The sequence below is a fragment of the Felis catus genome, chromosome A2, assembly GCF_018350175.1.
Source record: "Felis catus isolate Fca126 chromosome A2, F.catus_Fca126_mat1.0, whole genome shotgun sequence".
Lineage (NCBI taxonomy): Eukaryota > Metazoa > Chordata > Mammalia > Carnivora > Felidae > Felis > Felis catus.
The window spans coordinates 22,370,617-22,385,526 of NC_058369.1; the positions used below are offsets into that span (position 1 = coordinate 22,370,617).

General features: G+C 40.3%; 1 long non-coding RNA gene across 2 annotated transcripts in view; it reads left to right on the top strand.

Annotated features, from left to right (window-relative positions):
* Positions 1–14,910, top strand: part of LOC109496164 — a 135,358-nt gene that overhangs the window by 170 nt on the left and 120,278 nt on the right. The gene's annotated exons all lie outside the window — the stretch shown is intronic.

The following is a 14,910-nucleotide window of genomic DNA, read 5'->3' on the forward strand; positions in this document are numbered from 1 at the left end:
CGCGCGCTTTCCTGTCTCCTTTTGGGTTTGAGCTCTAGGAGCTCGTTTGCCCCGCACGGTGAAGAAAAGCTATGTTCTAGTTGCTTGATGGGCCCGTGGGTCCAGTTCGGGAATGCGAAGCTGCTCTATGTGCGAAGGCTTGAAGAAACTGCTGGCAGGAGGGGGTTCCTCAGAATATTCCAGAAGTGTTGGTATTTGAGGGTGTGGAGGGAAGTGCCTTCGGGCTGAGGCGGTGATCAAACCGTAGGGAGCTCTATTGTCGTGTTTTCGGAATGCACAGACAGGCACCCTCTAGATGTACTCATTCTTTTTAAAACCAGTGTTTCTGCTCTTGGTTCGCCAGAAGTGAATGGAATTGTTAGCTCTTTTTAAGGCAACCGTGAAAAAAGAAATAGTGTAGCGCGAGACCTTTCTGTTCTTGTTTCTTATTGATGGCGACTGCACGCAAGCATTGTGAACGCGACAGATGTGTAAGAAGTTATTAGGTGGTCACTGATTAAATGTGGACCGTGTACTGTGTGCCTTGATGGTGGTTTTACTCTGCGCCAGCCAGTGGGCGACTTTCTGTTCCTTGAACGTGGCAATCGCATTCCTGTCTCAAGGACTTTGGTACTTCGCTGGCTTTCTAGATGGAGTCCTGATGGCTGTGCCGACCCCCCCCCCCCCTCCAGCCCGCAGTGCTGAAGCCATGTGTTATCTGGAAAAAGGTTATCATCTCATTTAAAATGAAGCAGAAAATTACATTTTGGAGAAAATCGTATCTTGCATTTAGTAGTTTGGGTTAAGATTTTAAGTATGTTCTAATATTTAGAACAAATATTTAATGTTGAATTTTTTGGGAGCATCCCCCCCCCCCAAAGTGCATAACAGAACAAGACAACATCCTTTACTTATTTTGTGATTTTTGCAGCACAATCATGGATTATTTTTGCAGAAAATACTGGAAAGGGTCATTAATTGTACCAAGGACTTTTTTTTTTTTAAATCTTTTTTTTTTCAACGTTTATTTATTTTTGGGACAGAGAGAGACAGAGCATGAACGGGGGAGGGGCAGAGAGAGAGGGAGACACAGAATCGGAAACAGGCTCCAGGCTCTGAGCCATCAGCCCAGAGCCCGACGCGGGGCTCGAACTCCCGGACCGCGAGATCGTGACCTGGCTGAAGTCGGACGCTTAACCGACTGCGCCACCCAGGCGCCCCGTACCAAGGACTTTTTTAACCCGCTATTATCATCTCAACGCGCTCTACTCTCCTTGCGCCTTACCTGAAATCCCAGCTTCCACCTTTGTCAGCCTTAAGCAGTTTTTCCACACTGCAGCAAGAATGATTTTAAAATGAAAATCCTCATTCCTAGTGATTTCCTATTGCTCTTAAAATGAAATCCAGTTCCTTTTCATGGTCCTCAGGCCCGTCAGGACCTGTTCACTTGATTCTGTCTTTCAAACTGTTATCTTCTACAATCCCCACCGATGTTATCGCTACCAACATTGTACTTTTAGTTTCTTGAGCACCCCAAGTTCTCTTATGCTTCCAAGGCTCTGCACATGCTTTCCCTTCTACCTGGAGCGGTCTTCTGGTGCCTTGCACATCAGCTGCCTTTATCCCTTAGATCTCAGTTTGTGTCACCACTTCTGAGAGCCTTTCCCTGGCCCCTCATCTCCATGATTGTTCATAGTGCTTAACACAATGCAAAATTATTTTATTACCTGAAAATTGATCTTTGTCTCTCTCAAGAAAACATAAGCTCTAAGAGGTCATGAGCCCTACCTGCCTTGTTCCCTTTTATCTCTTCAAGGTCTGTCCTAGTCCTTGGTGGATAGTAGGTACACAGATATTTGTTAGTTGGCTGGGGGGGATATCTTTCTGAAAACTTGCCCAGTCACCAAAGGAGGAAGGGAACTAACATGGGGATCCCCTGAGTACCGGACACTGCTGAGTTATCTCTTCCTTTCTCTTTTTCTGTCTTGATCATTTCTTTTTTTTTTTTTTTTTTTTAAATTTTTTTTCAACGTTTATTTATTTTTTGGGACAGAGAGAGACAGAGCATGAATGGGGGAGGGGCAGAGAGAGAGGGAGACACAGAGTCGGAAACAGGCTCCAGGCTCTGAGCCATCAGCCCAGAGCCTGACGCGGGGCTCGAACTCCCGGACCGCGAGATCGTGACCTGGCTGAAGTCGGACGCTTAACCGACTGCGCCACCCAGGCGCCCTGTCTTGATCATTTCTAAATGAGATATAATGCAGTGATTTCCTAATGAACTATCTCTAGCCTGTCACTCCATTTCATGGTATACATAGCTGCCAGTTTAATCCAACCTAGCTTCTTTCCTGCTCACTACTTTCGCTTTCTCTCCTCCCTACCACCTAACAAATAATACCCAGACTCCCTGGTCTGGCACTGAGGGATTCCCTGATATATCTCACATTAATCTCCCTGACTTCTAATTCCCTGACAGACCCCTTGTTTTCCTGTCCTGTTGCTTCTACTCATCTGTTTCCTCTGAATGGAAATGTTTCCCACCTCGTAAAATCTAATCTATCCTTCAAAGCCAGGTATGTTGCTATCAAGTGAAATAATGAATGTGAAAGGACTTTGCAAATTGGAAAAAAGAGTGTAATTAGTAGCATGGTGGTTGGGGGACAAAGAAACCATTCCCTTTGTTTCCCTAACCTTCAGTGTCTAGAACTGCAGGTTAACTACTAGCCACATGTGACTGTTGAGCAGTTGAAATGTGGTTAGTTTGAATTGATACGTGCTCTGCGCACAAAATACACACTAGGTTACAAGGACTTAAAATAAAAAAACAAAAGGATGTGAAGTATCTCAATTTTTTATATTGATTACACATTGAAATTATAATATTTTGAATATTGGACTACATAAAATATTTTATTAAAAATACGTTTAACAATTTCTTTTTACTTTTTTAATGTGACTGCCAGAAAATTTTAAATTATATACTTGGCTTATATTTATAGTTCATGTTACATTTCTGTTGGATACTGCTGGTCCAGAATGAAGACATTGGCCTGGCACAGAAAAGGCACTGAGTAAATATTTGTTGAATGGATGAATGAATGAATGGTCTTAATAATGACTAGTATTTTAGTATATGTGCTGCCAACATCAGCACAATAGTGAATAGTGACATATAGTAAACTACACAGAGTTTACTATATGTCAGGCACTGTTCTAAACACTTTCTATTTCTTAGTTTATTTAATCCTTACAAGAAAAAGAATAATAGCTAACATTTATATAGCACTCACCCTGTGCCACGCAATATCCTAAGTGCTTTTCATGTATTAGTTCATTTAAACTTCAACCTTACTAAGTGGGCTCCACTATTATTCCCATTTATAGATGGGGAAACTGAGTCATAAATAGCTCAAATGACACAGCTAGTTATGAAACAGAGCAGAGATTAAGACCAAGTCTGGCTCTATAGTTTGTGCTTTTGACTCCTGTACTATACTGCCTCTCCACACAATAACAGTTATTAAAACAGTAGTCCTCAGCATAGAATGGGAAGTGGTTTCTGAAGATTGTATCTCAGTTTTCTCAGTTGCAAAATAGCTTCCCCCAGTTTTTTCTTTTCTAGACATCCTGTGCATTAAATTCCCCTAAGCAGCCAAGTTAATTACCTTCCCGTCTCTACATCAATCCCTTGGCCAGAGGGATGGGCTGTTCTGAAAGACAGCTACCTCGAGCTGGAGTCAATCTCACCTAAACCTCATGGTTTGAGAGCTGAAGAGGGGTAGTGTTTACCACAAGATAGTGAAGGGATATGGGTTCCATCAAAACAATAACATGCCCTCAATTCTGCCTTTAGGGAATGTGGAAAACACTTGGCATTTATATTCTTTATTAACCTTTTCTGTGTTTGTTCTTACAGTTACTGCCTTGTATTCTTTATTGCATTCGGGCTCAGAAATCTTAGCCCTTTAATTGTCTCATTTTTTTGACTCATCATTAAAAGCAGATTTTTAATATTTTTAGACTTGTATTCTCTGGTACAAAAAGATTATTGCTTTCCAAGCCTTATCTCTAGATCCCTGAAAATGGAGTGAAGAAATAGAAATGTACATTCTATTACTATGTTTATAAGTCTTAACACCGATTTTTATATTTGGAAAAATTAGAAGTATAGATATGTACCCACTGATTTTAAGGAACATATGATTTATTATTTTTTTTTTAAAGTTTATTTTGAGAGAGAAAAAGAAAGCATGCATGCGTGCAAGTGAAGAGGAAGGGACAGAGAGAAAGGAAGAGAGAGAATCCCAAGCAGGCTCTGCACTGTCAGTGTAGAGCCCAACGTGGGGCTCAAACTCACAAATTGTGAGACTGTGACCTGAGCTGAAATCAAGAGTCTGACGCTCAACTGACTGAGCCACCCGTCACCCCATGATTTATTATTCTTATTCACTAAATGGTTCAGAGCAGAGGATTTAATAGTCTTTAGATATATTTTTGTTTTAATGTGATACCTGAGCATAATATAAGAAATCAAAAGATACATATGGGTATGCCATGAAGAATAAGTCTCCTTACTTCCCCCATAACTCGAGATGCTAAATTTTGATCCTCTAACTTCGTGAGGCTGTCGTAAGCACTGCTTGGCAAATTCCTCTTGGGCAGTAGTAACCTTCATGACAGACTCACCTCTCTTTAAGTTCTATCTTCTCTTGGATCTTTATCAAGCAATTTCTCACTCGTTAGCTCTCTGATATTTTGAAAAAAATTATTTCTCATTGTTTTGGTCAAATTCTTTTTAGTTGTCCTCTGAAGGAAAGTTAGTACAAACTACTTAATCCTCCATAGCAGAAGTGGAAGTTGATGCATTTATTTAACAAAATCAGAGTGAGGAGTTAGGTTAAGTCTCTGCCTTTGACTTTAAAAATTCTGTTATGTATGTATAAATAAATTTTCTACAGCTGCTTTCCTAATAAAGTCAAAACACATTATTACTTGTGAGCAGAATCATTTTACACAGCAAATTAAAATGTGTGGGTGATTAAAAAATTATTTTGCCAATAAACATTCTGCTTTTAATCTTTCTACTACCAAAGAGATGAATAAAACCTTACTTGGGCTTGACATTCTTGGTTCCTTCAATGATGGGTTCATTGAAAATGGGTTTATAGTCTCTTAGGGGCAAGTTCTTTATGACCCAGTGATGGGTGTTCCTTTGAAAGACTGCTAACCAGGTTCAAAAGGATACCATGAAGGAGATCACTGTCACCTCAACTCGCTGGCTAAACAGGCTATTGCTGATGCCTCCCCAATCACTTCATTTTTCCTTACTAATTGTATAACACGGCAGCTTGGTTAACATCACCCAAAGTCAAATATGGTTCTTAACTTCACGAAATCATCTTTCACAATTATCAGTCATTCCTCTCTTTTGCTTTGAAACCCTAACTTGTTTTTGATGGGAAGTATGAAACAGAGACTCTGAAAATGGAATCTGGCAACTGAAGAAGTGTTGCTTGATATTATTTTCTCGTTTCATCTTGAACGCATTTAGCTACTCCTTAGTGGCACCCAGTCTTTCACGTTCAGACTGAGACATTTCACAAGTGCGTTGGAGACCATATGCCCAGAAAAGTGGAGAAGCAAGTGGAAATGGATGGAGTCACCTTGGGTTGCTGACCTGTTTGATCTCTCCGGTTCCTGTGCTGGCTGGCATGAGGACGGAGCAGATGTAGAGGCTGCCAACGGGGCTGGCACACGAGACAGAAGGGCTGGTGCTCAGGCTTACCGCTGCAGCAGAGAGGGCAGCATCGACACATCACACGGGGACTTAGTAGGCTGAGCAGGTACAGGTGAGTTCAACCTTGGGACTGTTGCTGCTGAAGAAAACCACCCAGAGGACTCTAGTCATTTCATTGGAGTCACTACTTTTAGAAATGTAAAATTCCAAAGGAAGCATGCTAAACTACCCTTCCCATCGTAAGCTTTGAAAATGTTCATATCCGTGACCCGGTGTTTCCATTTCTAGAATTCCTAAAGAAACAATGAGAGTTCGAACGAATTTATGTGCGAGGATATTTACCCCATGTTATTTGGAATGAAGAAAATGGTCACCATATAACTGGCTAAATTTTAGAATATAATAGCATATTATACTTGAATGGGAAACGATAAGTGGAAAAAAACAAAGCAGTATGTATAGTATATCAGTGCAAAAAAAAAGATGCATGTATATGGAAATACACTAAACGTGGATTATGAGAGCTATAATTTTTCCTTTTTGCTTTTCTATAGTTCTTGAATTTTCTATGATAAATTTGTGTTCCTTTTGTTATTAGAAATATAAATAATATCAAATAGCAATAAAAATCAGTTAAGATATCTATAATTTTTAATTTTTTTTTCAACATTTATTTATTTTTGGGACAGAGAGAGACAGAGCATGAACGGGCGAGGGGCAGAGAAAGAGGGAGACACAGAATCGGAAACAGGCTCCAGGCTCTGAGCCATCAGCCCAGAGCCCGACGCGGGGCTCGAACTCACGGACCGCGAGATCGTGACCTGGCCGAAGTCGGACGCTTAACCGACTGCGCCACCCAGGCGCCCCTATCTATAATTTTTAAAAGTTACATTTGTTAGAAACTGAGGGTTCATCTTTAGTTTCATGTAATGGTTTGAGCAATTGTTAAAAAATTGCCCCAAAATATTTCTTTCTAGCAGAAGTGATAGAAAATTAAAAACTAAAGGATTTGCACAGGTAGTTGTTAACATTTGGATACAACTTAAAGGCCATTGTATCTAATAAAGTTATGTTTGCTGTGCCCACTTGCTCTAATACACAAAGTCATTGTATAATAACACATGATACATATGAAAGTATACACATGCAATAGATCCCCAGCAATTAATTTCCAAAGGACCACAAAGGACCAAAGAATTTTCAAAGGGCCCATAAGAGCTGGGTTCAGAGAGCACCAACTGCGATTACAGGGGACCATAGATAAGAAGTTTCCTGGTCCTCTTTGCATCCCCTCCCATCCCTGGAGGAGTCTGAAACCACAGTAAGCCAGCTCCAGAAGGTGAAGGAGAAAGTTGGGCTGGAGGCAAGAAGAGGGAACCACCTAGTCATAGACACTTCCTGCCTTCAGCAGGCCTCACGAGTTAGTCAATGTTTTTTGGTTTTCCCTAAGTAGGAATAGAGTCTGGTAAGAATCAAGTAAACATAGTTTAAAATTCCTTGCTAGTCAGCTCAGAATAATCCCAAAAGCTGATCAAAATGCAGACTCACATGTTCATATTTTGTGAATGATCCATTGGCAACGTTACTGAACAAAAACATTCATTTTAAACATGACTTTTCAGAGTCCTGTCATACAATTCAATTAAAAAAAATTGTTTGAAGCATTAAAATAGGGCTATGGACCTTAATAGATCTTTAGCCCTTCTTTGGGGTAGCTGATTGTTGACAGTAAAATCATCTTACCAGTGTTTGGACCATGATGAAAAGAAATAAACCGTGAATCAAGAAAATTTATGGAATTTGATATGAAGGCAAGTAACTTTGAAGCAAGAAAATAAATCCTCAAAAACAAAAGAACAAAAACTCAAAAGGTTGTATGGGTGTTCGATCTAACATCCTTTCCTTTAATAGAATTTAGATGCTACAAAAAATACACTGCAGCAACTTTCTTACTTTTGGGGGAATAAATTAGAATCCAACTCAATGATTTTTGCCTCCTAACTTGAAGGCACTCTCTGGAAATAGCATGCAGGAGTTGACCCTGAAAATAAGTTCTTTTCAATATGTATACAGTAAAATGCAAGATTTAAGCCGCTTTCTAAAACAGAGTGGAGATGAACTGCAGAGACCCGGGGTTATGCCTGTGTTCCACAAAGGCCGGAGAAATCCTGGAATATCTGTCCGCATAGTGCCCACCAAATGTGCCCTGGCACATCCTCTATAGGCAATTTGTTTTCTTTAGTTCTCTCTCAAGCAGTATTTCAGCTTTCGGGATAAAGAAATTGCTTTTGAAATTTAAGACTCGTCATGATGGAAATGGTTTTCTTCGATCCTCCGCACGATGTGAGGCCTATTTCAGAGCTTGTCTGGTTTTATGCTCTAAGGCAGGAAGAAAAAAAAAGACCTTTGGATGCTCTATGGTATTCTCTTTTCTGTCCTTTTTAATGAGCTATAGATTTCCAGAGAGATCCTCCCCCAAAATTCTGGACACTACTTTTTGCTGTAGATCTTAAAGATTTACTAAATTGTTCAATCACCTGTAGTATGAATTCAGTTTAACTTGATAAAACATTTATTAAGCTCTTATAAGTCATCATGCTAAGCAATGATGATAATAGCAAGGTAATAATAATAGTAATAATAGCTAATAGGTAATTATTTACTTAGTGCTTATTACATGCCAGGTACTGTTCTAAGCACTTTGCATACGTAAATGCTTTGCAATATCATATTGAGTAAGCCAGAACTATGGGTTCTGATAATGATTTTATTTTTGTCTCCACTACTCCCTTACATTTTGTTCGGGGGGGGGGGGGTGCTAAATGAAAATTTGGGCAAGTCCCATGACTTCTCTGGTCTCTCATAGGTCAGACTATCTAATAAGAAAAATGTCCATTCTTAAGTAATGGTAAAACTCCTGATCTTGATTGAAAATTGAGGCTTTTCCCTTCCCCAGGTGAGGCTTGCTATGGGCAGGAGGTATCTATGACTAGATGGTTCCCTCTTCTTGGCCACTAGCCCAGGTTTTCCCTCCACCTCCTAGAGCTGGCTTACTGTGGTTTCAGACTCCTCCAGACATGGGAGGGGAGGGAAAGAGAACCAGAAAACTTCTTACCTTTGGCCCTTCATAATCTTGACTTGGTGCTCTCTGAACCCAACTTTTGTGGGTCCTTTGGAAGTTCTCTCAATTTATATGGAATGTGTCACGAACAGCTCCCTTGATAGACCAGAAGCATCTCTACTGTTCTTGGATTGCTCACAGATCATTCTTCTGTTTCTGGTCATCCACATTTTACCTTCAGCCTTTTCTGCTGATGTCCCTGTACCTGCCAGGCTGCCGGGTCAACACAATCCCAGGTCCCTCCCACATCCTTTGCCTGACAAATTTTGGGAGAGCCCACCAAGTCCAACATGATAGCAGCAGTGTCTTCAGTCTTGCCTTTAAGGCAGTGATCCAGACCATTCCTCACCTTTTAGGTTTTCTAGGCAGGAAGCAGACACCAGCCTTGTGTGTCTTTGTCATATGGGATATTACTTTGATGCAGCAGTAACTTCTAGTACATTACCTGGCAAGCTATCCCAGAGGTTACAGAATAGAATCACTCATAGACAAAAATAGGATGCTCAAATGGCATGATTCATTCAATCAATTTAAAACACACAATGAGGAACAAAGAGAAACAAATGGGTAGGTTTACCACACCTTAGGGTAGTATACAAGCGGAGTTGAAGGGCTACACTATCTGAATCCTTTGTTTGTCATTGTTTGTATGTCCCCTCTCATCCCTGACCCCTTGCCACATCAGTTTCCCCATTGACGGTGTGGTTATAAGAACCAGATCTGAAAATGAGCAAAGGGGCTCAGCATATAGAAGATGTTTAGAGCCAACATGCTTACTCTGTCAGAGACCCAGTTAGCCTGTTGAGCAGCAATGGTTTGTTTTGTTTTGCTTTGCTTTGCCCTGTTTTGTGTCAGGAATGGGTTTTATGTGCCTATCTTGGGAAGAGCACAGTGGGACCATAAAGGGTATCACAGGTGGATGAGTGATTTAGAGATAAAGTAGTTGTCAGTCTGGAGGTGGCACGGTCCATTACCTACCTTATGACTTTGTCTTTCCATCCTTTTCTATCCATAAGGCACACTCTCATTTATTCCATTAAAAAAATGGTATGATCTATTATTCTCGTTATCTTTAACACACCTTAGATGTTACTAACAGACTATCTTTTAACATCCACACTATTTGTTCTTCTTGTCTTCTGTCACAGAGTTGCATAGTTTAAATGTAATAAGCACACATAAAATTCCTTCTAAAACTTAGGAGTACATATTCCTCTTTATAGTGGTTTCCTTAAAGCCTCCCTCTCATGACTAAGATGAAAGTAGTGAAGCTGTCTACCCATTCTCCTTGGGGTGGGAATCATAGAATAATTATCTCCAGAGAAATTTACTTAAAAATTTTTTCTTCAGTCTCTGCCCTTGAACCCTTTCATATTCCATGTGGAGAGGGCTTAGGAGTTCAGAAACTAGTTTTCAGACACATTCAGGGTGGTATGGCTGGCGGCTGGCTGTAGACAAGGAGCTGGTTTTCAAATGACTACCTTGAAAAGATTCATCTCAGGGTACCTGGTGGCTCAGTTGGTTAAGAGACTGGATCTTGATTTTGGCTCAGTCATGACCTCATTGTTCATGAGATTAAGCCCCATATTGGGCTCTGCACTGACAGAGGAGCCTGCTTGTGATTCTCTCTCTCTGCCCCTCCCCTGCTCATGCTCGCTCGCTCGCTCTCTCTCTCTCTCTCTCTCAAAAAAAAAAAAAAAAACCCACAAAACCACCTTTAATAAAAAAAAAAAAAGATACGAGTGCCTGGGTGGTGCAGTCAGTTAAGCATCTGGCTATTGCTTTCAGCTCAGGTCATGATGTCATTATTTGCCAGATAGATCCCCACATCAGGCTCCGTGCTGACAGTGCAAAGCGTGCTTGGGATTCTCTCTCTCCCTTTCTCTGACCCTCCCCTGCTCACTAGCTCTCTCTCTCAAAAATAAATAAACATTAAAAAAATTGTTTTAAAAAGATACATCTTGCTCTAGTTCTTTTTTCAAAATGTTGTATCTATTTTATCCAGACCCTGCAGTCAAGATTTCCATTTTAACACCCTGTTACACGTGTATGACTTCAGTGAATCCTCCCAATGGCTCTATAAAGTTGGAATGATTGTCATCCCCATTTCATAGAAGAGGAAACTGAGGCCTAGAGAGATTTAGTAATCTGTGCACAGCTAGTAAGTGGTAGAGCTGAGATTGGAACTCAGGCAGTCTGGCTGCAGAGTCTGTGACTAAGGAACTTCCCTTCTCCTCAAGGAAAAGGGGGATTGATGAAAGCACAACTCACTAATGTAAGACTGAGGAAGGTCGAGCGCCATAAGAGAATCACACACTAAGTGCCCCTGGGATGTGGAAGAGGGAGAGTACGTGTTACCTGGTGGGAAGCAGAGAAGGATTCCTGAGGGTCACCTGGGGGACTCAGTCGGTTGAGTGTGGAACTCTTGATTTCAGCTCATATCGTGAGCCCAGGGTTGTGGGATCAAACCCTGTGTTGGGTTCCACGCTGGGTGTGGAGTTTGCTTAGGATTCTTTCTCTTTCTCTGTCTGCCCCTCTCCCTTGCTCTCTCTCCCTCTCTAAAGTAAAACAAAGTAAAAAAGAAAAGGATTCCTGAGAAGTGACGGTTGAAGTGTAACATAGAGAGTATCCTGGGGCGCCTGGGTGGTCAGTTGGTTGAGCCTCAGACTTCAGCTCAGGTCATGATCTCGCAGTCTGTGAGTTCGAGCCTCACATTGGCCTCTGTGCTGACGGCTAGGAGCCTGGAGCCTGCTTCGGATTCTGTGTCTCCCTCTCTCTCTGCCACTCCCCTGCTCGTGCTCTGTCTCTTTCTCTCTCTCAAAAATAAATAAAAATGTTTTAAAAAATTGAAAAAAAAAAAAAAAGAGGATCCTGAGAGGAGCAGTAGGAGCTAGAAATGAAATGAAGGATGCATGAAATTGCATCTACCACTCAGAAGTCCTTCCACTTTAACCAGATCTCCAAGTGATCACATGTCTTAAACCTAGTAAGACTTATATGATGAGATGAAGTTGAATTGGCTGTTTTTTCAAAGTTTTTATTTAAACTCCAGTTAGTTAACCTACAATGTAATATTAGTTTCAGGCGTACAATACAGCGATCCAGAACTTCCATACAACACCCAGTGCTCATCACAAGTGCCCTCCTTAATTGAATTGACTTTTTTTAAGCATCTGATTTCCAAGTTTTCTCTTATGAAAGACAAGTACTTTGTCATTGATGTAGCTTTGCCGGCTACCTGCTGAAGCCTAGCTGGTAGACTGTCACATTACAAATGTTCTAATTGGCATCAAATCTTACATAAGGTATTCTCCTGTCTCTTTTGAACGCTTTGTAGATGGGAGAAATGTTATATGTTAAACCATTTTTCTTCTTCAGAACCAACTGTCTAGCTGCACTGTACATTGATTAAACTCAAGTTTATTGATTATTGTTCATTGTCATCTCCCATTGTCAACAAGGTTTTGAAGCAGACTAAGGCAGGAATGACACATGTGGGTGACTGTGAAAGCCAGGAAAATGGGCACTGCGGCAAATGGAGAGTCACTTTCCTCTCTTAAGGGTACAGAAGCTTTTCCACTCCAGTCAGCTGACACCATGGGGGTGCAGGTCCAGTGTAGCCAGGGCTTCTGATGGTTTCAAGAAAAGCTTGAAATATGGATAGTTGCCTGAAATTTCCCTGTTGTAAAGTGTTAAAATGTTGGTTAACTAATTCATATTAAAAAAGAAAAAAATCAGTGCTGGCTAAACAAAACATGCCTATGGGCCAAATACAACCCAAGGATCACCTGTTTACAATATTTGCTTTAAGATATACCCACTAGAAATTGCTAAAATTCCTCACAGGCCCAGGCCTGAAGAAACATAACATGACAAACAACAACTATGCACCAAGCCTTTTATTGTGGAAAATTTCAAACTCTGAAAAGCAGAATAATATAATGACCCCTTTGTACCCATTATCCAGTTTGGACAATTATCCGCTCATAGTTAGTCTTGCTTCATCCATACTTCCATCTACTTTCCCTATTTTCCTCAGATTATTTTGAAGCAATTCCTAGACATCATTCATATAGCTTTATTTGTAAATATTTTGGCATGCATCTGTAAAAGACAAGGACTCTTAAAAATATATATGACTGCAATGTCATTTTCCCACCAACCAAATATTAACAATAATTTCTCAACATCATGAAATATCCAATGTTCCAAAATCCCCTAATTGTCACTTTTTTTTTTTTTTTTTAGTTTTCATTTTTCAAATCAGGATTGAAATATACTGGGGGGGGGGGTTGGTTGATATCTCTTGATAAATCTCTTTTAATGTATACATGAACACAACATTTTAATTAAAAAAACTTAATAAAGAAGAAAAAACAACAAAACTTATACCCATGGGAGAAAAATCTGTTCTGGTGATTTGATGAATGATGATGTGGTAAGTTTTCCGGGAACTAGTAAAGTACCAAATACAATGGAGACCCCCACCATCACTTTATTACCACAGTACTTTTTAAGAAGTATTTTTAACTTAAAAAAAATCATAAAAATAGTACACGAGAAAGACATCAGCAAAAATAGTGGAGCAAGAATCTCCAAAGACTATCTTCTCCATAAAAGCAGTGAGACAACTGGCAAAAATGGGCAGAATCACCTTTTCAGAACTGTGTAAATGAACCAAAAGCTTGCAACATTTGGGAGAACATTTTTTCATTTTTTGTTTGGAGAGCATTTGATCAAGAAAAATGGCCGAATCTTGGTAATAGCAGTCTTTCTGGCATGTTAACTTGTCCTATCCCCCTTCCCTTCTCCAGGGCTGCAGTAGTCTTGAGAGCCCTCAGCCTGACCACCACCAGAGGGGCAGAATGGGCTTGGTGCATCACTAAAACCTCATTAATAGGAAATTGTCATTATTTGACCTGTCTGGAGATTCCCTTTCAGACACCAACTGCAAGGCTGCCAGAACTCACAAAGTGTACAAAAGACTTTTCCCAGGGACATTTGTTTGAAAACAATTAAAAGCAATGGATTAACTTTGTGACCACCTGAGGCAGCAAGTAACAGTTGGGACAAACGATAGGCTACCCAAAAACTTAAAAGGAAAAACTGGGTAATGAGATGACCATAGGGACTTTGAAAAGCTCTAACATGTTCTTGGGAATCTAAAAGGTCACCTGTACGAATAGGATCGTGCTCATGCCTAGGGATAACTGCATGCTCAAGAAAGACCCCAGAAGGCCCTAAGTGCTCAACCCTGGCTGGCCTTGAGACTCCGCACAAGCAGGAAGTAAAGGGCAAGGTAGAATCGCCAATTGCCGGACTGAACATTGAAGGCGTGCTCGAACAAACAGAGTCCTTCAGCACTGTGGGAAACCTATTGGTTCCAAACACTGAAAGAAATCTCTAACCGCTAAGCCAACTGAGCAGGGACTTCAATGACTACACGTGACAAAGAATACAGCCTTTATAGAATTTCTTCTGAAAAGTTACTAAACAAACTACAAACAACAACAACATATGAGAGGAGGGAGAAGAGCCTTATTTGTGAGGTTGCCACTTTATGTTATTTGAAATGTCTAGTTTTCAACAAAAAAATTGGTGACTTATGGCCATGTTTAACCTGCAAGCTCTACAGAATAAAAATTCACAGGCCAACACATCCAGACAATTTATTTTATATCTGAACAATTAGAGATACAAAGTGTTTTGTGGGCAGTTGGAATCTGCTTAATGCCATGGGATCCGATGACTATTTGGCAGATTCATTATTAGGGTTATGTTAAAATCAAATTCAAATCAGCACATTTATTGTACATCTATTATGTGTGAGACAGTATGTTCTAGTTCAAAACTGATTTTGCTGAGGCTAAAAAGGAAAGAGAGTAAAAGGAAAATTAGGAATGTCATATCTTGAAATGTATCACAAATGATAGGTTTAGAAGTTTTATTTTTATTTATTTATTTATTTAAAATAGGTTTCATGCCCAGCCCAGAGCCCAACATGGGCCTTAAACTCATGACACTGAGATCAAGAGTCAGGTGCTTAAAGGACTGAGCCACCCAGGTGCCCCAA